The following is a 26440-nucleotide window of genomic DNA, read 5'->3' as shown; positions in this document are numbered from 1 at the left end:
GCCTATAGGTTGAAATAATTCTGAGGTATTTGCCAGTAGTGCCCTCAGTTTTATCTCAAATCTTTGTAATGAAAAAGAGTCGAGCCCATGTTTTGGTCAAAGTAGACATAGCCTAGACTACGTCAGACCCCAACGAGTGAGTTAATGAGCTCAGAGAGCAGTTTTCTTATAGCCTGCCCCCCCCCCCTAAAAAAGACGTAAGACATTTTGCGAAACTGCTTGCGACCTAGCTACCCCTCTGGTCTAAATGTTTGTAAATGCCAAAGAAGGCGTGTCCAGCCACCATGACGCGGTAAGGTTAATCTTACAACATTTATCTTTGTAATAAAGCAGTAAAAAGTTCTATTTTTGTGATAAATCTCCAATGAATTTTGCCCCTTTTCTCATGGCTAGTTACAGGAGAAAAATGCACATTTTTAGGTAAAATTGGCTATAGTCTAGATGATGCTTTTTCAACAATACCAAATTAGCACTAGTTTTTTTTCAACTGTTATCTAATTAATTTACGGCAAAACACAGCGTTATGAAATACAGATGTTAGGACTTTGTATTGGCTCTGCGTATACATGTGTTAGGTTTAAACATAGTCTTCTGGCACTCATGGCACTCCTTGCATATACACCCAGTACAGTGTATGTACTGTACACACTGTACATACATGTACTGGTTGAAATTCATTTTATAAGTCTTCTAATTAAATGAATTCAACCAGGAGCAAACAAGTACATTGCAAATAGTATTTTTTTTTATATGAAATTAAAAACTGCACAGTATTGAATTAAATGACCTTGAAGTACAGTACGATACCCAGGCTCAAAACACATGGAAAATCAACACAGGCAAACACTTTTTTTTGTAAAAATCCCAAACTTTGAGGATCTTTCATTTCAAAATAAGGCAAAACACCCTCCTGATTTTTTTTGTACAAACAGTGTGGTACTATATCTCTTCTAGAAAAAAAATTATCAGATTTTTTCAACATGACGCGTTTTGAGTTATTGGCCGTCAAAGACGACCTCTTTTGTACATCGGAACAGCTTAACAACTTCATAAAATAATATTGAGAACAGCTAGAACCCAGAAATTTGCCTGTGTAAGAACTTTATACTTAACAATAAAGTATAAAACCCTGACAGCTCTAACATGGTTACTTTGGTAAAAGTTGGCATCAAAACCCCTACCTCATGCTGAATCGCAGCATCATGCAACTTTAGAGTTGCACAACTTGCAAACAAATTATAGGAAAGCATTGTAATCAATATTTTGTAATATTTTTACTAGACATAATAACCTCTGAAAGAATCAAGTACCCTAAAGCAATGGTTTAGGAGCAATTCATCACTAAAAATAGCACATTTTTTAGTGAAAAGTACAACAATCGAATATTTTGACATTTTTAAGTTGACCTAACTCTACAAGACAATATTTTTGTAGCCTATTTTTTTTTCCTGTTCTTTGAGATAGACTCTATAGGCATATGTAATAGAAAGGTAGTAGGATGTCTAATTGCTGAGAAATGAGACCTCAAAAGTCAAGAAATTGCCAAAATGCATTGGTGGCGACAAATTGCGGAATTTCAAAGTGTGATAAATCGGCCAATTGTAAAGCAACGCAACTGAAATTTTCAGAATATACTTATTTCATGGTGATCACATCACACAAAAAATTGGGGAATTTTTGGAGAGGGCGCAGCAACAGCCATCCATGATTTGACTCGTAATGACCCACCTATTAGTTTCTGTGGAGGTCAAATGTTATTTGGGATCACCAGGTCAAATTGTGAAAACCTTGTAAACACAATAGCCCATGAAAGGAAGCTTGGGCAGACCTCATATTTTTTGTGTAGAAGTACCACATTAAGTACAGGCAGCTTATTGTTTTTGTTGGAGGTCAAAGGTCATTTGGGGTCACCATGGTTCAAATTGTGAAAACGTTGTAAAACCAATATCTCAAGAAAGGAAACATGGGCAGACCTCATATTTAATGTATAGAAGTACCACATTGAGTAAAGGAAGCCTGTTGTTATTGGTGGAGGTCAAAGGTCATTTAGGTTTACCAGGGTCAAATTTGAAACCTTGTAAACACAACATAAAGCTATTAACCATATCCTGTGCTGCTTGCAAGTATCATATATTATTATTAGCTGTTTTGCTATCATGTGCTGGTTTCAATCTATATCATTAACTGTTTTTGTTATCCTGTACTTCTTTCAAGCTTATTGTAACAGCTGGTGTTACTTAACTTTAGATTTCTATTCTAGATTACAACTGTTGGAGAAAAGACCAAACTATTCTACCGTTTACAGAAGATATTATCACGATTTTAATTATCAGACCATTCTGTGATTGCTTTATAGTTTAGTAGCGTTAAAAAACAGCTGCTATTCCTGAACTTAAGATTTATTTCACAAATAATGAACATCAGAAGAAACTTACTAAAACAGATCCCTCATATAACAGATGATTGTTATTCACCAATTAGGCCTGTCACCACCTCAGACAGTGATACTGATGACGATGACTACGTTCAGCTCAGTCAAAGTACAAGAGCACAGAGGGGCATGCATAGGAACACATATCATAAACCAAACAGGTTCATTAGGGACGTAACTAAATCAAGCATCAAAAGAACCGTAGTATGTCAAAACAGGTTCTGGGAGCACTTTCCTCCTCTTAAAAGAGTCTTATAATCTCTAAACTGGATCAACATCCTAAGTTTTCAATTTCCAAGTATTACCAGTTTCTCTCGATTGGATTGATTTTCGTTTACCTCACTTCAAATTTCCAAACTGCTTACTTTTCCAGTCTGTACTCAAGGTTGATGGAAAGTATCAACTGATCATTTATGTTGTGTGGCTTATAACACATACCAAAATGTGGGGCGTGTAGCATGGATAGCTATTTGGGATGTGTAACAAGTTGTTGGAGAGTGTGTAGTACTAGTTTTCTATAGCATTTACTTGTAACGACATGACCATACCAATCTGTGACCACTGATATTAACATTGTGTTTAGTCTATTGTGTTAACTTAGTTTTTATTTAGATTAAGTTATGCTTTTGATCTATATTATTCTTAGCTTTATGTTACTTTGTTCCCTTTCTTTCTCAGTAAGAATAACTGAATTGGCAAGGTTTGCAAGTCTGGCAGGGATTGTAATGTCAGTAGATTAGTCTGGACATTTCTCAAAATGCTACTTGTGTAGTTAAAGGGGAACTGTCAGCAGGGTTTATTCCCTATATTTATCCAACGTAGATATTAATGCTATGTTGAATTTGTTCAGGGTTAGTTTGAGGACAAACTTATATTTAGTTAGGCAGTGTAAAGGAGTCTCGGCGTTCCATGCACAGTGGAGCATATGACTCATTTACGCACTGCTCACACAGAACAATGGGTCCATTTGTTCAGGGATAGGACAGACTGAGGGCCAGTATACCACAGTCAATGTGCCACTCAGAATTGCCAGCAGCACAAAATTGCCTACATTTTTGTTGAACTTTGGGAGTCTGAAGCAGATGTTATACACGTCTTGAAGTACAGAATATGAGGAATATCATTACGTAACTTATGTTAAGTTTTCTATGGCGCGAGAAAGCTGAATATATTACGTGCAAATATATATGCTGTACTTGCGAAATACATACATGGTTAACTTCAAAAATACATTTTAGACATATTTAAATATATATGTATACACATATATTTTTCCTGAAAGAGATATTTATTCCTTTAAAGTATATTCTCCAGGCGTACAGAAATTATTTTCTTAATAACAAATATGTATTCTGTACAAAAATATATATTCTCTTACAGCAAATATTTTGAAAAAAAATATATTCTCTTACACAATTTTTTTTTTTTAGCCCATTGTATATTTATTCTCTAATAGAAAAATATATATTATCTTAGAATAAATATTTTGTAAAAATATATATACTAACACAAAAATTATATTTGTCTATGCCAGGAATATTTTTATTCTCTAAGAGAAAAATATATATATATTCTCTAAAAAAAATATACCTTTCAGTGAAAATGCGCCCTGCACCACTGCCGTAACAGTTTACCTGCCTTAGAAATTTGAATAGGCCCTGGCGATAGATCGCAGGAAATTTGAGCTGTGCAAGTGACCAATATAATGATAAGCTGGTCACTGAAGTTACTGAACAACAAAACATCTCAGTTGGCGCTTACAGAGCACCGTACTTTGTTTAACATATATATTTTTCTTACAGAATATATTGTTTGCACAGAATAGAACTTTGTTGTTAGAGAATGTATATTTTTTCTTACAAAGATTACACATTTATTTTTGCACAGACAATATTTTTTCTATAGAATATATATCTTTTCTGTCACAGAATTTATATATTTTGTTAGAGAAAAAAAAATTCGTGAACAGAATTGACATACTTTTTGAATAGGATATTAAATTTCTTTAAAAAATATTATTTTTCTCTAAGAGAATAAATATATTCTTGACAGAGAAAAAATATTTTTTTGTGTTAGAGAATATATATTTTTGACAGACTCTTTAGTGTAAGAGAATACTATTTGTTATTAAGAAAATACTTTCTGTACGCCTGGAGAAAATATAAATAATTCTTTAAGGGAATATATATAATTTTCAGGGAATATATATGTGTATACATGTATATAAATATGTCTAAATTTTATTTTTGAAGTAAACCATGTATTTTTTTCGCAAATACAGCATATATATTAACTCCGTAACTGCATAATATCATGGTAATTGCGGACTGTTTCCAGGCCCGTGGGGTAATTTCAGGTTCTACTATATATTTCTACCATTCTTGGGTTGTGTGGGAGTTGCCTTAGGCTAGCGTAAAATGCAGCACAAGAACTACTGGTTACAGTGCTCACATTTAACTTTAGTTTCTTGGTATTTAATCTTCATAGTAATTTATATGGTTTCCTTAGGTACAGTTGAATACCATAACTTAAGGGGGTATAATACTTTACAGATAATTTTGAATGGTAGATTCACAGTGGAACGTGAATCCACGTGAAGGAAATAACATTATGGGAGACCACCCTCTTATTTAGTTTAAAATGGTGGCTCCCTCGTATCGTTAGTGAGCCTCATTCCAGTGTATCTATTTAGGGATTCTATTAGTAGTACAGTAGACTGCGAACTATTCGTATAATTGAAGTGTAGGCCTACTGTTGCTATACTTCACTGTGTTGCAATCACACGCATGTCTTCTTTGAGTTAATATTCTCTTGCTTAGGGATGTATTTTATCAGCAGTCTTGTTACATATGCTGTTAATAGACACATGTTACCTTTATGATTGCTGATTTAGTCTTAAAGGGATAGTATGTTTATAGTTGAAAATATTAACATTCTCTTTGAACCAACTTCATTTATCTGCAGTACTTGCACCATGCATTGTATCAGTCGTGTATTACGCTTTTTGAGGAGGTAACAATTTAAAGCAATATAGTACATCACGCCTTTAGGCAGTATATGTTTGGTAGTTGAAGTAGCAGATAGTCAATGTTATTTTGTTTAGGATTAAGTTGTTGTTATAGGTAGACGTGCTGATGACGTAATGGTCTCAACTTATTGTACTTTAAATATTCTGCATTGGATTATTATCACTGCTCATTGAATTATTATGACATAATGAAGTCCATTGCATGATTGATATTCAAATTGGTGTTAGGTGTTGATAATATTGTTCCTAGGATTTGTAGATATTGTATAGTTATTTTATTATTGTTTATATTCATTTCTTTACAGGCAGACATAAAGTCTAGTGACTATTCATAGCCAATAACCTCTTGATGTTGTTTTTGACTTGATCTCGATGTCCGTTTGTAGTTGCAGGTTTAAATAGATGACGCCACCGAAACGAATGTGGTAAAAATATAAAATATTGCTTCTTTGCATTGTCCACCACATCCTTACAGTTATATTGTTTTGAATCATTTCGGGAAATAATAAAGATGTAGCCAACCGTTGATTATCTCAAGTTCAGTTCGATACATCCTTTCTGACAGTTCTCCAGTTTGTTAAAATAAAACTATTCCCGATGAAAAATAATTAGCGAGTGTCGTACATTAAAGCATCATAAATAGGTATTATTTATGGTATCTCGAATGAAAATTATAGTCACAAGTTCAATTCCATGGTAAAGATCAATGACGTTATACCACTGAAACAGAGGATGATATTTGGTTTGGTATCGAGAAATCTGGAAACAAAGGGCTTTATAAAGTGACTCAACAACATCCTGCTTATGGAATTAGTTTATTGAGCATGCAAGTTGGGACGTTAATGTAACTATGATCAAGGATGGAAGTGGCTCAGGGTGGGGGGAGGGGGGCTTGGGCACGATAACATTTTTCAACTTCGTTTAGTAAATTTTCTGCATCTCGTAAAACATTTTCCGTTCATTCCGTAATCAGTTACCTTGCTGTCACAAACATACTCTTCATACCCACTCACTCATAAAGTGCTTGTCAGTTTTTCTACGTGAGATTGTTCTGTTACGTACTTTGTGTAGAACAGACAACGAAATTCAATGTTAATTCTTCGTCAAACCTGACATCTGAATATTCAATATATCATGAATATTAGCATTCATCATCTATATCCAAACGTTGTCGTGGAGCTTAATCTCTCACCTTTCTTATTTTTGAATCGAAAACGATAAGTTAACGCATATAGGAAAAATCGTGTCTGTATTATATAGATTAAAAGTAAGTCGAAAAGGTTGTGACTTATTTAAGTTAAAAGACTTAAATTTATTAATAGATAACAGCAATGTCTTTCACTAAGGGTTAAACTGTTCAGTACCTTTTACTCGTACGAAACTGTGCAGAAATACACGAATTAAAATTATTCAAAAATGCGAATGTTTCATCCCAATTTTCGTTAACAAAGAAATATTTACTTATTACAGAAAAGTAATATTAAATACACAATGGTAGCAGTAGGCCATTGAAAGTAATGCTACTGATATTCTGACAGGGTAGCAACATAGACTACAAGATTACAAACAGCTGCTCCGAGATGAGAGGCTTCCCATATCAAAGTATCATATATAAAGTACAGATGGACTACCTCGTTAACACTGCACGTCTGCGAAATTGCTCCAGTACTCTGCCCAAAACCGTATGTCAAACAGCTTGCTTCACATCTACAACCATCCAATCATACTTAAATAGAATAAATCAGTCATGCCAAACTATTCAAATTAATGTGCTAAAATTATTACTTTTCGCCTCGCAGCCCCATCGTGATCCAAGTGTATTGAAGCTTCTTCTTGCCTCGAGAGTATAAAGCATATATAATATATTGGTTAAAGTGCATTGAATGAGATACAATAAGAAAACATTACTTAATACGGTGATAAGGTCATTTTTTGAGTACAAAAAAATGTAATTTGTATTCAAACCAATTGAAGAAATCTCACATTAAAAAAAAAAAAACATTCGTGGTTCCCATTTTCGGACAATGCTTCTAATTCCCTATCTTGAGATGTTAATTGCAACTTTATTTTTACCCCTAATTATTTCAATCACGTCATTCATCATCATTACCAAAAAAGCAATGATATTGTGTACAACATTTGTGTTTTTTTTTATCATTTACGTGATATAGTGAATGGAAGCTAAATCACTGCCAAAGCCGCACTACGGATTGAAAACGATCCCTTCAGAGAACAAAACCATATCAAACATCAGGACGACCGGAACATTCACCAGCAGATCCTATAAACAACACACACGGCCGGTCGGCACAGAAGTAGACAACACCTTACAATTACACTATTTATATATCTTAAGCAAGTGCAGACTGTTGATAACAAGAAAGCAGAAACTACAATAATAGGTCATTTTTGTTTTGATTAGTTTACCATTTTATTTATTCAATATTACACCATAAAAGTATTTTATGAAGGAAGGAAATACGTTTTTTGTGTTTGTACCGTATATTTGAAAGAGAATAAGTATGAAAAATCAGACTATATAAAAAACATTAGATATAAATGATTATGAAAACAATATTAAATTAACAACTAGGCTACAGTATATATTAAATGAATGTATATTATCAATACCAGGAAAGCAAATTACTGGTGACTTTTGACTTACGAACCATTTTGCTTATTCAATATTATTTCCTAAAGTATATAATATAAGCATTGATCTCATTAGATACACCAGATTATGGAATAATCGGTTTGAATTAAAGTTTGATTAAATGTATTGATTTTTTTATCAATATTTGTATTAACTTTATTTCATCGATAAAATATACGAGTTAAAGATTGTCGACAAAGAAAATATCATACACGATATGACGTCATAGAATTCCAGCAACATTTACATCAGCTGATATTTTATGACCATTAGACATATTCACTTTAAACTACAAATAATAAGTCCTTGTAAGTAAACAAAAGAGCATTCGTTTGTAAGTATAGTAAAAGTAGTTTGAATATCAGATAACAGAGCAGTTATTGCAGTGAATTACCTGTTTACTGAGGCCAGTGTGTTTTACATATGTACGTGTTATAGATACATTTTAAGTTCGGCGGTCATAATACCAAATAAATTGATATAATTGACAGCTTAGTGCAGCAAATTCTTCTTGTCGTAATTGTTTTAACGTAGTTTATATAAACCATCAAGTACAGACCGATGATTCACGTTTTATATCTTTTCTATGAAGGTGGTAGATAATATCACATTTTCATGGGAAAATTCAAATATTTCGTTATGTTATTTTACATCGTCACTAAATTTACATAATTATTGGTTGTTTGTTAGCACATTATGTTCACCATAGTAAACCTTCCTTCCTCCCTGAATTGAATTAAAGTCATTGGTTGGTATTCCTATCAGCTTTTCTTTCCTATTGTTTGACTTTTCTAGTTCTCTTTCGTGAAAATGCATTCGACAAACCTTACAATTACAAGTAGAAAAAAAGAAAGCTAATCATGATATAGCATAACGATTGAGTTAATAATTTTGTATGATGGCATTTAGGTCACCTCGCCTCAAAATCAAACCGTGGAATTATTTACATGGTATCGATATCTACCTGTTACGACTATTGATCTAGGCAAATAATGCAGAATTGCTTAATCAATCTTGTCAATATTTAGCAATTGATTACGAATGATTGCATCTTTAAAATGCGGACTATATCGATATTATTAAGCAATGTTGTAAAATGCTTTACACCTATTCATTGTAGACGATAAACAATTTACTATCGATGGTAACGTTGATTAATTTGATTAAAGTACATCATACATAATTTAGGGATATTCATAAAAACGTAATGAAAATACAAACGCAAATCATAAAAGTACAATTGAAAAGAAAAAAACTAAACATGACGTAGCATATCGATTGAGTTCATACTTTTGTATGATGGCATTTTGGTCATCTCGCCTCAAAATCAAACCGTGGAATTATTTACATGGTATCGATATCTACCCGTTACGACTGTGTATGTCAAAATGATTTCAGTAAAGGCTCATGAAATGAAAAGATCGGCGTGAATAAAATATACAATTTATCTTTCAAAAATAAAAATGAAAAGCAACAAGAACTATGAGAGTTGCTACCTGTAATCTTCAGAAAAAAATGTTCACTTATAAGTAAGATGTAAAAGCTCTTTCATACCACATACAAATTATCAACCCAAGAATCTTTACTTAACTAATCTGGATGTATCAGACTGTATACTTTACAATTTAGTAGTTTTAATCTTAAAGACAAGATAATAAGAAATTTTGTTGACTAAGCCCATCACTTCAAAGTGTATGGTTTATACCAAGTGATAGTCTAATCATTTCATTTGTTTCGTCTATATGCTTACAATAAAATGTAGAACAGTATAAACAGGACACTAGACTAAAAAAGGAAATATAATCGAGCTAGCGACCATATGAAAATAACAAAAGTGAAAATAAATTAGAGAAAAATAAAAAAGAAAGAAAGTTGTGTAGTCAGTGTAAACGAGAGAATTATTCTCTAGACCATGAACGTTTCTATGTCTCTTGTGAAGGGTATCCGGACCCATTGCTGAGAGGGTAGATAGGTCGTTTAATCTACTGAATCCAGACATATATTGTAGAATTGAACTTGTTTAGACAGAATTGATTTCCATGATCATTATGAAAACTACTATTTCCTTTGTGATGTTGCTAAGCAATATTTCTGGTTCATTCTTCCCATCAGCAATGTACCCAAGTAGCAAGAGGTTTACGATAAAGTTTAACGATCGCTACAGTTGCAATTTTGTACATACTCTTGATTACATCGTCGGAGATAACTTTACATCCAGTATCGGTACCCGGAAGTTTTACGAACGTAATTATGATTTTGCTATTACATCTCACTTGGTTTATTCACTTTCTTCAGAAACTAGTCTCGCCATCTGCCTTTCTGTAATGTCTGCATAGAAATAACAATAATATCATTTCAAACGAATCAAACATTTAAAAAAAACACAAGGTACATTTCAGATATAATATTATAAAATCGCTTAAACGAGAGACTTCATTTAAAACAAATTAATTGCACACTTGTTTTTCCCAGATGTTTTGAAATCAAATATGATTTGCACATTTTTTGTTGTCGTCACAGAATAAAGACAAAGCAACTAAGACACTCACATCCCTTTCAGTCCCCTTCCCTCTTGCCCTCGTTATTCTCCTCACCAGAAACAAATACACAACAAAAACAAATATTCGCAGCAAAACCCACCGAACTACACCCCCAAAAATACAATCGACAATAGTGTTCCGAGTGACGCAATATACCACGGAATATTCTTCGTAACACGCAGGGTAATCTATGGTTACTAATGGTGTCAGAAAAATCCTCAATAGTGTCATACATGTTGTTATTTTCAGCTTTGTTTTTGAACATAGATCTGACTTTAGAGGTAGCGCCATAAATGTTCCGCGATCGAATATTTTATAATCCCAACCCTCAAGTCACGTTCTTACTTCTTGTGTGGCCAAATAACAATATGTAAAATTAATATTTTAAATGTAATGTTAACACATTTTAAGTATTAGTAAACGACACATGATACCATTAAGGGTCTAAATATGCACTTACCTCCATTTTTTCCCAAAACTTTTCTCACCTGTATAATGAAAAAACACATGACGCATTAAATTGCTGATCATTTTTATGTTACTTTGATTTTTTTATAGTGAAAACTTAATAACATGACACTGATAAATAATTCTTAAAAACTTACAGGAATTTTAAATTTTATTATACTTGAATTTCATATATTACCATACCGTACACCCGCTATTATTGTCACTATTTAATATGTCTGGTATAGTGCAATGCTTAATGGGCCGAATTTGTCGTAAAAAGAGAACAAAACATTTTTATAAGTTGGCTTATTCACTATCCGGTCCTTTTAATCTGTGGTAGGTTTTTTAACCAATGGTATTTAATATTAATGATGACTACGACGATGATAATGATAAAGTTTTGTTTCTGATTTAGAATGTCGTAAACGGATGACAAGTCCCCACATCTTTAAAATGTAAGATTTCCCCGACAACTATCAGTGATGCTATCCCATCCCCATATTGACGCTCCTAGTGATACAGTTAAAATATTACTCAAATATCAAGAGCAACAACAAAAGTAACAAAGTAATTTAGTAATTACATACGTATTGATGTTATACTGATAAATATTAATGAATCGAGAAAGGTGTCTAATTTCATGAGGTAAGAACGTTTTGTTACGTTCCAATACCTATTTTTTTTTTTTTTGAAATGTTCGGTGCTTTATATAGACAATATTCACCAAAAAGGAAATCGTGTAAATGTTAATTACAGAAGACCCTTCAATAATTGATGTTGACTATGAATTGTAGTGAAAGCTTCAAGAAGCTTTAAAGGGATTTAATGCTCGTGCACAAAGAAACGTCTGTGGCCGGTATTCTGACCTAAATCGAACGAGGTGTAACAGCACTGTTAGATACCACTATCGATCTCCGTTAATACAACAGTGTATACAGCAGTGCTAGTTGCAGAACGCATAACAGAACTAAAATACTATATTGCAATTAGCAGCCACCTGGGCGTGTTATATCGCAAATCACAGTTTTATTGAACAAAATTGTAGAATGTTTCTGCAATTGCACGTCAGATAATTTCTACCGTACCTATCCTGACGTTCTATTTATACACCGAGCGAATTCATACTTGGGTAGTACAAGCTTACAGCGTAATTACACACATAGCTTGCTAGTTAATTAGGCACTAGTGTACAGTCAATACACACGGTTACTGTCAATACACACGACACAGAGTACATAACTTTGATGGACATATCAGGTCCAGCTTATGACAACAAGGTGTCACGTTTCATTACTGTCTGCATACTTCTGTAGCGACCAAAACAAATCTTCACTTGCAGGCAATGGGAAGTTACCTTTTTTAGAGGGCGGTTTGGGCGAGTTTTCTTACCCTTTAAATCTTATGAATGGATTGAATAATTTGATAGCATCAACTGAAGGTTGTAAAAGCTGTATGCTTCGAAATTAGGTAGGGGCCGGGGCCTTAACCATGGGAATAGCGGCGAAAAAAATGATTGTATAAATTGAAAAAGGGGGTGGGTGCTGCCATGGTAATGAAGCCAACGCCCGTGGCCCTTTGTCCGAAATCACAAATTATATTTAGAAGTGAAATGGTGTATCTAATGTATATTTATGCATTACGCTAGGTTTATATAAGCATCCTTAAACACATGACAGTGTTTAAAGAAATGATAAATCAAGCCAAAATTCCAACTGATATAGATTGGAAATGAAACTTTATAGCAGAACCAGTGACGAATTATGGATTTTGTTTTAAAAAGGCGCGACCGTTCAGGTGTAGGCCTAATTGATACCGACTCTCATGTTGGGGGCTTAGGCCAGGACCCCTCCTCCGGAACAAGTAAACATTACGTCGGGTGATGCATTTCGAACCATATTTACACTATATGTTGTGTCTATATAAGTATCTCTAAATTCAAGATTGTGACGTTATAAATTCAACTTTCTCGGACTGACTTAGGTAGCACCTGAATCTATTAGAGATGAACCGGAGGGAAATTGAAGGGTTTCATGAAAGTAGGAGATGTGTCATGGGTTTATTACAGCCGAGTTCCATCTGGTGGGTCGTTTTCGAAATTAAAAGTCAAATGGTGCATTCCGAGGCATATGTGCACTATAAATATGGTCATTATAAGTAATTGCATACAAATGTTGTGCTAATAAATATTTTGTAGAAGATGAAAAGCCCATGGGGGTGAAGGTGTGGTTGACCCTCGTAGTCAGAGTTCTAATGCTTCCCCAGCAGTAGCAATTTCAGTATAGTGTATTATTATAACACTTGGTATTTGACATCTCACAAAACACTTGCAATCTTCGCATATCATGTATATCGCGCTGAACCAACACAGCATCAGTATCCTCACGTCCCGTCCTCTGTTCCAAGTCAGAGCTTAATTCAACTTACACCTTCACACACACACACACACTCGGATAGGAGCTCAGCCAAACGGGATGTTATAATGCTTAATATATGTTATTGACCACCATTCAAAAGCGCCCTTAAAAATATGTGACAAAGCAATAACACAAATAGCTACGATGATCAATTCCGATATTATGGACGATATCATATTATTAGTTTATGAACAACGTATATTCACACAGTGTGTCAATGTCAGTTTCAATTGTGTATTCATTGCACAGATCTTCATGATATATTGATTCAAATTTTCAAGCCATCAATGTATCTACGAGACTAATAAACGAACATAGCTAGTTGTAAACTAGTTCCCATCAACATAATTTGTCTTCCGGAAATGATTGAATGAATGATTTATTGTTTCTTTGCAAAGTATAGTTGTTTGTTCGTTTTTTTGTTGTAGATTAGTTGTTTGTTTGTTTGTTCAACTATATTTCAACCATCAACGTTATCAACATTTTACATAATTCAAGTATATACATACAAAATCTATGGTTGTGGGGATCCCAGAATGTTCATAAGAACTTGCTTGTGAGGTATCCTCAAAATACAAACTTACAAAGTAAAACAAAGGTACAAAGTATGACCCAAAAAATGGTACAAGAAAAATGAATAATAATAATAAAAAGAAAAAGCGGGGGGAGGGAGAAGAAAAACAAAACTTTAACAAAGACGTGGCCCGAATTTAAGACTAAACCATAAAATTCTATTCGAAAGAAGGTAACGCTCTTAAATACGTTTGAATGAGGATAGATTATTAATTGAATGTAATGCAGTTGGTACGGAATTCCAATAAGAAATAGCAGAGTATTTGACAAAATGTTGACTACTTGAAAGAGAATAATGGGGAACGGAAAGTAAATTTGCATTGCGGGTATTGTAAGTATGAAAACAATTATTTGATACAAAAAAAAAATATATATATATAGGAAAAGCTACTTGGTAGATTGTCGTGAAAAAGTTAAATACAAAGATTAAGGTGTAGTAGCCTACTTGACTAATTCAAATATGGTTAAGAGTTTACTGTCACAGAAGAGGCTGTACGAGTGACTATTGTAAGGAACATCATAAATTGCACGCAACACTTTCTTTTGTAGATTATAAAGCTTATTAATATGACTAGGGTAAGTATAACCCCACACAATACAATAATACGATAAAAAAAGCAAGATTAGAATATTGTATAACGTTAACAGAGTTTTAAAGGGGACAATTTATTTTTAAACGATTGATAATGCCAAGGGCTTTGGACACTTTTCTTTTTAAGGTCTGAATATGTGGGATCCAACTGAGATTTTCATCTAGTGTAATGCTAAGAAAATTTGTGGAATAGGAGAAAGGTACTGGCGTTCTATCGATTATAATCGCAAGGTTGGAAGAAACTATTTGTCGTTGGTTGGGACGAGAAATACTGGTGGTAGTTTTTTTTTAGCTTTTAAGTGAAGTTTATTGGATCTGAACCAGGCAGTAATTTGGGGAATTTCAGTATTGATATCGTTAACAAGAGTATTTATATCACGACCTTTATACAGTGAAATCGTATCATCTGCATACAAAATAAAGTGAAATTTTTTGGAGTGACATTAGGAAGGTCGTTTATATAAATGAGGAACAATAAGGGTCCAAGAACAGAGCCCTAGGGAACACCACAATGAATTGCCTGCTTCGAAGAATTAGCGCCAGATAAAGTAACATTTTGGAATCTATTATGAATGTAGCTATTAAACCAAGATAATGCACCCCCCCCCCCCTTATGCCATATTTATCAAGCTTTTTTAACAGAATTGAAGGGTCAAGCGTATCAAAAGCCTGGAGAGATCTAAAAAAATCCCCCCAACTAGACATTTACTTTCAAAAGATTCAATAATATAATCTAAAAGACTTAAATAGCCTGAGACGTGTTTCGTGGAGGCATAAAGCCAAACTGATGATCATACAATAGATCATGTTTTATTTAAAAATAATTTAAACGATTAAATAAAAGCTTTTCGAAGATCTTTGAAAGCGAAGGTAAGACAGATATAAGCCTATAATTACTGACGCTCTCTCGCGTGCCACTTTTGAATACCGGAACTACACGAGCTATTTTCAAGTAAGACGGAACAATATCTTGGAAAAAAGAACAATTAATGATATGCACGAGAGGTTTACAAATAGCAGGACCAGATAATGTAACAATTTTAGGACTAATGTCGTCATAACCGCAGCTTGATTTTTTTAAAATTTGAAATACAATCTAAAACCTCCACTTTGTCTATAGGCATTAAAAAGAAAGAATACATGGGATTAGCTTGGCACATATAGTCTAGGGGGTTCTCTATACCAACCGGAATATCACGGGCTAAATTTGGACCAATATTAGTAAAGTAATCGTTAAATGCATTAGAAATATCACAGGGATTAGAAACACAATTTTCATCCAATTTCAACGAAGTGACAAAAGAAGTGGAGGTTTTGCTCTTGATGAGAGAATTAATGCAGTCCCATGTTCTTTTGTGATTAGATGATCTAAATGTATCGAAATAATAACACTGGTTAACTTATTCCTAAATCTAATGTAATTCTCACGATTTTCTTGACTAGGCTTTTTGATATACTTTTTTTATAAAGTTTGTATTTAGTATGACATGAATTTACAATGCCAGAAGTACACCAGTCTTTCCTTGGAGTGCGTTTATTAACTTTTACTAAAGGAAAACTATTGTTATGATGCTTAGAATAAATAGAAATAAAAGTACGATATGCAGTATCAGGATCGTTACTATCAAAAAAACCACCCCAAGGTTCCATAGAAAGATTGTGTACAAACTTATCGAAATTAATCGGGGACATATTACGCTTAAATGTGTTGGTTCTATCATTTTGTTGAGTAATTTTGTGTTACGTTAAGCAAAACACAGGAAAATGATCGGAAATATCATGCAATAAAACACCACTAACAGAAATCTTATCAGTAACATTGGTAAATATATTGTCAAGCAATGAAGAGTTTGAATTTTTTGAAGATCTTGTCGGACAGTTAATTAAAGATCTGAAGAATGAAGCTGCAGCAGTATTAACAAACTGCGCAACATTATAATTACGTGACTCAAGTAAGTTTAAATTAAAGTCCCCAAGAATGTAGCATGGTTTACCCTCATTGCATATATCAATAGTAATATTTTCAAAATTATCCATAATATCAATAAAATTATTGTCATGGGGAGGACGATATATAATTCCTATCAAGGTTCTACTAGTATCACACGGGTTTTCAACTTCCATAAAAAGTGACTCGCAACAACCCTCTTTAAAAACAGTTAAGTCATTCCTGACTTTATAAACGCATGAATCATTAACATAAAAGCCCAAACCCCCACCTCTCAAATTTGAACGTGACCTTGATAACAAATGAATCACCAGGGAGTCGAAGGAGATGAACGGGGGTATCTTCCTTTATCCACGTTTCAGACACACCGATACAAGTGAAATTGTTATGGAGTGATTTAACTAAGGTAAACAAATTGTCATTTTTTTCCCCCTAAGCTTCTTGAATTAATGTGGAGTAGCGAAAAGAAATTGTTGCTGGACTTTGAGTTAATTTCATTGACGTCATAATAGCTACACGTGTTTTAGGCAGTTAAAGAATCATCAAAGTTGGCATCGGGATCAATATTCTCATGAGTAGGGTTAACCTCATTAGTATGGTAATTACTATCAGGTTCACTTAAGGCGGGATAGTTAAGTTATTCACCGGGCATAAATGGAAATTTACAAAAAAGAAAAAGGGAAGGGAAAAAATAAAGGTAAAGTAAAGAGGCTTAAAGATAACTTACAATGAAAAACAAAATTCTCACAGGATTATCGGAACTCAAGAGCTGGAGTGGCAGCTTGGATCCTTTAACAATGCATATAAACAAAAATGCACAGCTTTACACTTGATCGCTTGAAATGAGTGTCCATAAATTCAAGTTATACAGTGATGGTTCACGAGAAAGTTCCAAAAGATCAAATGTTTCGAAGATCACCGAGTGATCTTATCCTCTTTTTTGTTCTTTATTTTCTGTTATTAATTCCCACGTTACTACTTTGGTAAATTGATGACCATTTTCTATCAATTACTTTTATCGTTTCTCTTACGTTTATGTCTGATATCAGCAGACTTTGACCAATTTATCACATATTGCTACATAAAATACAATTACAATCGTCCGTGTTACGCATGCGTAGACTTAGCAAACCTTTCCTATCATGAAAGAAGTATATGAAACGAAGAAGTTTTAAAGTCGAACACCGTTGGGTTTCTTACGCATCTTTTTATAGAAAATATATTGGTACCTCGTCCTAAATATTTAACAGTATTTGCAAATGCCGAATGATGATATAGAAGTTCCAACTACACCGATCCTTCTGATCATGTGACTGTACGCGCACTGTAATAATTGTCTCCAAACTTTTTTGTTAATATATGATAGACATTTATGACAGCCATCTATTTACATATGAGGTCCCAATGTAATCAAAACTCTAAATAGGTATACTACAATATCCATCAACCTACTTTGGTATTATACTCTGTATCTGTTATCTCCTGTTTAGTAACACAGTGCTGTAGCGAAAAGCAGAGAAACAATGATATACCAATAAATATATGACGTCATAAACATCGAGACATTGGTAAGTCGAATCAGGAAATATTTCGTTTCATTAAAAAAAGAGAGTAAGTGCTCGACGAAGATAAAACATTAAAAAGATAAACATCGGTCGTTACACATTAGGTTATCTTTGATATGAGGATACCAGCAAGGAACACATCTTTGATAAAAAACAAATATTTTCTATAAGGTTTTATTACCTAAGGACCATAGAAGCAACATGACTCAAATGGTCACCGAAGAAACAATACAGAGATCGTAGTCCAGGCGAATGTCATAGCACAATTTTACAGGTAAGTATGAAATACATTTCAATATATGGTCAGGATCCCCGTTCTACATCTTGTCGGAACTTAAACCAAATAAGATTTGTTACCAAAGGAAAGGAATACACTTCTCTCTTGATACAATCAACACGACTAAGGCAAATGGACACAGATACGCATCACGATCTGTCAGCTATACAAGGGATACGTATAACCGTTAAAATCCTGCCTGGAGATGATATCGTAATAACCCCAAAAAATCAGATAATGGTCACCATATGCCACATTGAGCAATTGAGCACATACGATCATTTGATTATACCCTCTTGAATATTTGATTGAAATGAAATAAGTTGGAAAATCTTTTGCAAAAGCACTTGTTTCTAGAAAATGTTGGGGTGAACTTGAAGAGAAAGTTTAAATTAAAGGCACACATGGCGATATCAACACTTTCCTAAGGAGAATTTCTTAATCTAAACCGCAAGTATACCAGATTAACCTGTTTTGCCGGAGAGTTACTGTATAGCCATAACATTCTGTGTGACCTTGGCGCGGGACGGGAAAAAGAGTAAGAGGTTAAAATTACAAGTTAGTACATAGACTACATGTTACCATGGAGCTATTACCGCTGCATGATGTTGCATAGCGATAATACTGTTGAAAATATTTCTCTGTATAATTTTCTTTTATTGCTTCCATTGACATTACAATATCTATACATATCAATAATTTCATCATTAGATTCTACGATACGAACTTATGATATAGTAACAGATAAATGGGATGAATCGGTTGTAATTGTATCACAATGAGAGACCAGGATCGCCTCAAAGGGAACAAGTTTGTTTGTTGCAAACATTGTATATTTGTACTTACATGCAGAAATACGGAAGATACCAAGAACAATTACAAAATGAATGGATAAATGTATCCTTTGAAATATGTAATATCAAACAGATACCGCAACGCAGTGATTTCTTCCATACTTATATGTTAATCTGTGTTTGTAGTTATCTAAATATATTCAATTTTGCGTGACAGGGCTTGGGTTATATCGGTAAACTGTATGGCTTCATAATATCCAATTGGGTTGAAGCAAATACGACAAAAACTGAATTACAATGTAGAGATCATGAATATTTATTAATCATCAAGCAGCACCAGTAATAAGAAGAAGCAAAATAATGATACAAGAAGAATGAAAGATATGTATGGAGAGCCGATCATCACATTTAAGGTTAATGTTTAATATACAGAACAATATCTTCGTAGCAATCATGTTAAAAGCATACGTTAATACGTCACAGTTACGTGTTCCTATTGTCTTCGAGGAAACATCATTAGAGATCATCATAATGTAACAAAGAACTGGATTAAGAAACAAAACATGTCATTGTTATTAATTAATGTCTGAGACAATGTTTTAGTTTGATTTTGAGTAACACAATCAATGGTATAACGGTAGACAGCCAGTCATTGTTATCATGATAATATTTAACAATATTCTTCTCATATTCACTGTATTACGCGTGAGTAATATACAAGATTAATTTTATAAAATAGAAATAGGAGGAACCAAATAAAGCAAACTAAATCTTAAAAGAAATTAAAATTAATTAATGGTTGAAATAGAATGCAATCTAATAATTAATGACTAAATATAACAATAATTAGAGCAAGTATATATGTAGTCTAAGAATTGTTATAAATCGAAGGAAAATATCGGAATATAAAGAAATAAAGAAGATCTGAAATTAAATGAAACCAGTAGAACTATTAATAAAGCGCATTAAAATAACAATTAAAGCCAATTTGAAGCCAATTAACAAATATTAATATTACTCACAAATAAAGGGGCATCAACCCGCCCCCTCTCTCTCCCATATAACCTACAGCCATTAAAATACTACATATATCTAACCAATTTGCCCAAAATTCAGTACATTTGTTGTGATAATGAAAGAATAAAACTAAACGTATATACTATACAGAGCCGATCGGTCAAAACTTATTCAAATCTGCGAGTCTTGTATCTTAACAAATATGCAAGAAAAGGTATCTCAAAAATTAAAATTACTTTTTCTCAAACGCGTAAAGGACTTAAAGTGACTTGCTCAACGATAGCTTATCTATCACATAATATTAAATGATCGAAAGCTAACTATCATATAATATTAAAATGATCGATAGCTTGCCTATCACATAATATTAAAATGATCGATTGCTTACCTATCACATAATACTAAAATGATCGATAGCTTACCTATCACATAATATTAAAATGATCGATAGCTTACCTATCACATAATATCGATAGCTTAACAATCACATAATATTAAAATAATCGATAGCTTACCTATCACGTAATATTAAATATGATCCATAGCTTACCTATCACATAATATTAAAATAATCGATAGCTTACCTATCACATAATATCGATAGCTTACCTATCACATAATATTAAAAGATCGAAAGATACCTATCATATAATATTACAATGATCAATAGCTTACCTATTACATACTATTAAAATGATCGATAGTTTACCAATCACATAATATTACAATAATCGTTGGTTTGATTCTCCTTTAGTCTCACAAACAAGTAGAAACTTTTAAAAATGCAGTAAACTCAAACACTTTAAGGAAATAATACAATGAAATGTAAAACACAGAGAGCATTCCATTGCATATAATGCTTACTTAATGTACAGAACATTACCAGCATTCAATCTTGTTGAATTATGTAAGCTCACGTGATCGTATTGTCTTAAAAGCGAAGGCTTTACATATGACTAAAATAACAACGTAGGGTAAGTGAAGGCTGTAAAATATTAACAAGAGCACGAAGGTCACTATGGTTCTTCGGTAAGTGGAATATTAAAGTGTTGTATGCCGTCACTCATTATTATAATATTTATGCCTATATGTACCAGCTACTAACCAACAACTGTATTCCAAGATTAGATACAATCACATATACTTAAACGTTGTAGAGTTATTGCGATAAAAAATGTTGGCCCTTCCCAAAAATTGGGCCCAATAAAACGATGCCCTCAAATGGTCCTAAATATATTGCGCCCACAAATTCGGGCCTAAAGAACTTGTCCCAAAAAAATGCATTCGAGTTGAAAATAGAAGTTGGAATGGGTCCGGAATTATTGGGGTCCAGATGGCATTCATGTAACAGCTATTAACCAACGACTGTTTACCAAGTTTGGCTACAATCCGACTTAGGGTTGCGGTGGTGTTGCAATGGAGAGAAAATATGGGCTCAGATGGTCCCAAAATATTGGGACCCAACAATTCGGGCCCAAAGAAGTTGCCCCAAAATTTAAGTTGGAAATTAAATTTGGTCCCACCAGTTCAAAAATGGGTCCAGGATTTTGGGGTGCCCAGATATTGACAGCAACTTGTAACTAGTTTGGCTGGAATCCGACTTCGGGTTGCGGAGTTATTGCAATGTAAAACGTTTTACATTCGACCCCATAACCTTATTAATTTTCATAAGGTCAGCGCTACAAAAATTGGGCACACCTTCTTACTATAATACATCTACATAACAAGTATGACAAATATGCATCACTCCGTTGTTGAGTTATCGCGGACTCAAGCAAGTGTAACAGACGCACACGCCCTCACCTTTGCATATATTTGTTTTGCCTTCGATAAAAACTTGGTATGCACTAAACTATGTGTATTTTGCAATTAATGGGTATTGTCATCATCACATACCCTAAAGCAAAGTTGGGATCCTTTCCAATCCAAAGTCAAACTAAGGAAGTAAAAACATAAGAAAAATGGAACATTTTGCTGTCAGTGTGCAACTATGACATTACACCTGTTTGCTTCAAGTTCACTTTTGGTACAATCTGTTACAATTTCAGCAATCGATATATCCAAAACCAAATGTAGAAATTGGATAAAAATTTCAACAGGATGCTTAGTATATGATTCTCTTTAATAAATCAAATTTACATTTTATTCTCAACTTTCCTTTTTAAGGTTTTCGACGTTACAGTCTTTTTTGAGTCAAAACGTAAAGAACACTTTAACAGACAGTTTTCAAAATGTAGCAAAAATTTAAAGTAAACAAATAAAAAAATACCGATATGATATCTATTAAAAGCGCTAACAATAATGGGAACCTGTCTATCTCAATAATTTCTTTCGTTATGTTAAACATATTTTATTGACGTCATATCATCATACCTGGAGAGATTAAACTAATTGCGCATGATCAAAGCATCCTTAACTTGACTGTTACTTACGAAGAGATAGCGTTGACTCTAAATAGAAGCGTTTGTATGTTTGTTTGTCGGTGAACTATTTTGAAGCGTTCATGTTATATTCTTCGTGCGCTGATGACATCAGTTAATACATCAAATGAGATATACCGTAAAATTGATAATAATAAACTAACTTATTAAAATGATGATTTGAAACGGACAGATCATAAATCAATAAAGATAATTATAAAGCGAAACTTAAATTAATATTTAAGAATAAAATGAAAAGTATTGATCGATGATGTTATTGAAGTCTCACTTACTTAATATACTCAGACTATAAATTTATTGTTTGAAATCATATAATTTGATGTAACATGACGTCATCTTATTGTCTTCGTGTTAAGAACTATAATACATAGGAACAGAAATAAATGAAGAAATGCTCACTTAGAACAAACACATCACAAATACTAATTAATATCACCTCTCAGTTCTTGTATATATATTTCAATAACACAATGGTATTGTAAATAATCAATGAATGTCGTTTAGTCTTAAAATTGACACAATTAATGTGGCTCTACTCTTGTTAGATTTAAAACATTACGTAACCGATACGTCACAGCTTAAATCAAAATGTATTACAGGAAGAACGACGAAACCACATACAAGTTTAATCATGCACTCCTATAGTTACTGAGTGTATGTGGATACAGTATGTACATATTTTAACAAAGGCATTCTAAGCATGTCTGCGTAAAAACAAAACAAGTTTGAAATATTAACAGAATTAGGCGTTTAATTGAATGTTCTGAGTAGTAATGTGTTTGTCGGGTATGCAAGGAGGGGGGGAGTGGGGAGGAGTAGTAGGGGTCTGGGGTTGGGATGAATCATATCATTACACACAATTGGACCAATGAAGGGTGTTATACCCTGCACCGAGGAGTGCATGGAGGCTGAGAGCAGGTCACCAGCAATACATGACCAGGGACACACGAGAAGGTGGAAAAAATCTTTCTCTTCACTTACGCATGTAACGAAGACTTTGTTACAAAATGGTCAAGAAATAAAATTAGAAAAAAATACTGCACATTACCGTTTAATTCCAGTTCTACAAATTAGCGTTCTTATTGGTGTTGCAAATAACTACTATAACATCGACTTGGTCACCAATGCGGTGGGTACGTCATCTAACCCCTCCAACACCCCAACCCCTTCCAACACACCCCTCCCCATTCCCGCCCCACCACATACACAAATAGTAATATAGGGATTGTGCTCTCTTTCTTCCCCTCTCAATAGTTGACATCCAAAAAAATATAGTCTCCTATACTGATGACGTAGTGGTTGATGGATGACGTCATTAGAAGCTTCATTGGCTCTTAGTAATTTGAGTTTGGCTTGAAGAGCAAACGAGTTTAGTGTTAGAAGAGAAAGTATACGTGGACAGTAATGTTATTATTAAAAAGTTAGAAATTACTTGTACATTTTACAATTAAATACTAAGTAGCCTATATGATCATGTAAGATATTGAACCTTGTTTGGAGTTCTCAGTAGTATTTGGAGTAATTAACAGTTTACAAACCTAATGTCTTGATAGGATGGAAAAGGAATCCCCTAGACACCCCATCTCTTCTCCGAAAAAGAAAAGAAAACCCTATCATTACATTTAAATTATGTATGCTACCTGTGGTTAGATCCTCCTAATTGGTGGGTAATATATCTTAACTAATAGTGGACGAGTTTGTCATACCTAATCATTCCTTCTAACATGTACTTCTCTGTTATCGTTTTGTTTTAAATGTCATCGAGTTTAATTCAAGAGACACACATAGTAAATGTGTTGGTTGTTTCTTCAACTTGGTAATCAGTGACGTCACCAGACTATTTCAGTTGGTGGCGAAGATGAGATCGCTGTCTCTTCATGAGAGACATATAGTGTACAGTGAATTCATTACAAACCTTATATATACATCAAATTAAGAAATGATCACAGGATAACATTTTCCCCCATCACCCACCCCTCTAGTCTCCCGAACGACAGCAATGTGACTAACTAAACCTAACAAAATACATGTTTACATTTTAGCGCAGAAAACTTAGTAGTTGGACATGTAACATATTAAAAGATGACTTTAAGCACAACATGAATGTTGTCATGTTGTAGACCACTGGCTTTCAGTCTAGGTTGCTTTTACTATAACAATTTGTTTAATGTTGAGACATGCTACCTTAAACGTCTGAGTTTATCAGTGCAGGTAACTGGTCTTTATAATATAATACGGAGACAGTTATGTCAGTTCATCAAATACAACACAATACACAATGGGATGAGAAGACTTTTATGTCCTCAAATAACATGTTAACATTGAAGTACAAATTCTACACCAGCAAATGATGATGAAAATTATCTAAATATGCTCTGGTGTAAGAGCGAAATTACAAAACTTGATTTGCTGATTTATTCAAAAGTATAAATCACGTTATTGACATGAATATTTAGGCCTGTACTAAGGGGCTGACGTCATCATCAATTTAGCATTAAAGGAGTATTGCAGACATTTATCTTACTAAACCAGAAAAGCTGAAGAAACATTAATAACACTCCTTTTTTTGGACAAAAACATAAATTACGCCTAAAATAATCCTCTAAACCAAAATGTTAATTGAACAGTTACCTTTCAAATTATACTTATTTATTGTATATGGAATTATTAATATTATTACACAACATAATCTCTCTACCAGATCCATTCACAATTAATGTAAAAGTTACAGTCTTCATCAAGTCACCATTCCATTGTCTTGAGAATATAGGCATTTGATGACGACACAATCATACTAGACTAGTACCATGTGTATTATACTGGAGCTCTATCTGACGATGTTTGTATTATTTGGGAGATATTAACAGTTTACAACCTAAATCTTTATTAGATTCTTCCTCACTAAAATTACTGCCATCGTTTTGAGGATTGAGTGAATGGCATCACATTCTTGTTGACGATTGGCGACGCCAGATGAACATGCATCTTGCATTGAGCTGTAAGATAGGGATAAAATGATATATATTTGGGTAACATTGTTATAATAAATGAGTCAAGCACAAATACTTATTCGTATAATAATGGGGAAGCAATACCTAGACATCCCACCTCCAACCCGCCCCATCCCCCGGAAAATGCGCCAGCAGTAACATGAGCCAACAAGTAATTAAATCAACCAGCTAAACAAGAAACCCGCGACATGTGATTCAAGCATCCGACTGGTATGAAGTTGCCCTCCTTGGTCACATAATCCATGACAGTGCACTCTACAATGCCTCTGTTGTCCTCGTATGTAGGTCTGCACATGAATTGCACAATGACATTCTTCTTAACTTCAACGAAGGAATTCATTTGCTCTGTAAGAAAACTTTACTCTCTTAATTATTGGTATTATGCAAAGGAATTATGTGTTACACAGAACGAATTTGAAGGAAACAGAAATGGAACAAGATAATGCACTTTAACACGACAATCTCTCTTTTTATCCGTTAAAATTAATAATATAATGACGAAGGGTGGAAAATACTAACCGTCACAATAAACGTGTTAGTGATAACACACATGTTTGCAGATAAAGAAATGAAGCAGAATGAAGCAGATGTAATTAGTGACCAAATAAAATGAGAAAATCACAGAATATGAATACAAATCTAGTTAATGATATATATATTAAGATGTTACAATTAAACGTAGCAGACAATTAATCTTAACAAATAC

General features: G+C 33.5%; 1 protein-coding gene across 4 annotated transcripts in view; it reads right to left on the bottom strand.

Moving 5' to 3' along the window:
• LOC139970028 (uncharacterized) overlaps positions 1-26440 on the bottom strand; it is a 147691-nt gene that overhangs the window by 26562 nt on the left and 94689 nt on the right. Inside the window, exons 12-13 of one of the 4 annotated variants that reach the window (XR_011793892.1) lie at positions 20892-25719; positions 19566-20797 (exon numbers count right to left, since the gene is read on the bottom strand). The exons of 2 other annotated variants lie outside the window; for them this stretch is intronic. The gene's annotated coding sequence lies outside the window, so the exon portion shown is untranslated. Of the gene's footprint in view, positions 1-19565; positions 20798-20891; positions 25720-25741; positions 26080-26440 lie in introns of those variants that run through there. One more of the 4 variants, XM_071975580.1, reaches the window with a different exon arrangement.

This window comes from Apostichopus japonicus, chromosome 7, assembly GCF_037975245.1.
Source record: "Apostichopus japonicus isolate 1M-3 chromosome 7, ASM3797524v1, whole genome shotgun sequence".
Taxonomy (NCBI): domain Eukaryota; kingdom Metazoa; phylum Echinodermata; class Holothuroidea; order Aspidochirotida; family Stichopodidae; genus Apostichopus; species Apostichopus japonicus.
Note: the sequence above shows the minus strand (reverse complement) of the source record. Positions and strands in the feature narration are given on the sequence as shown.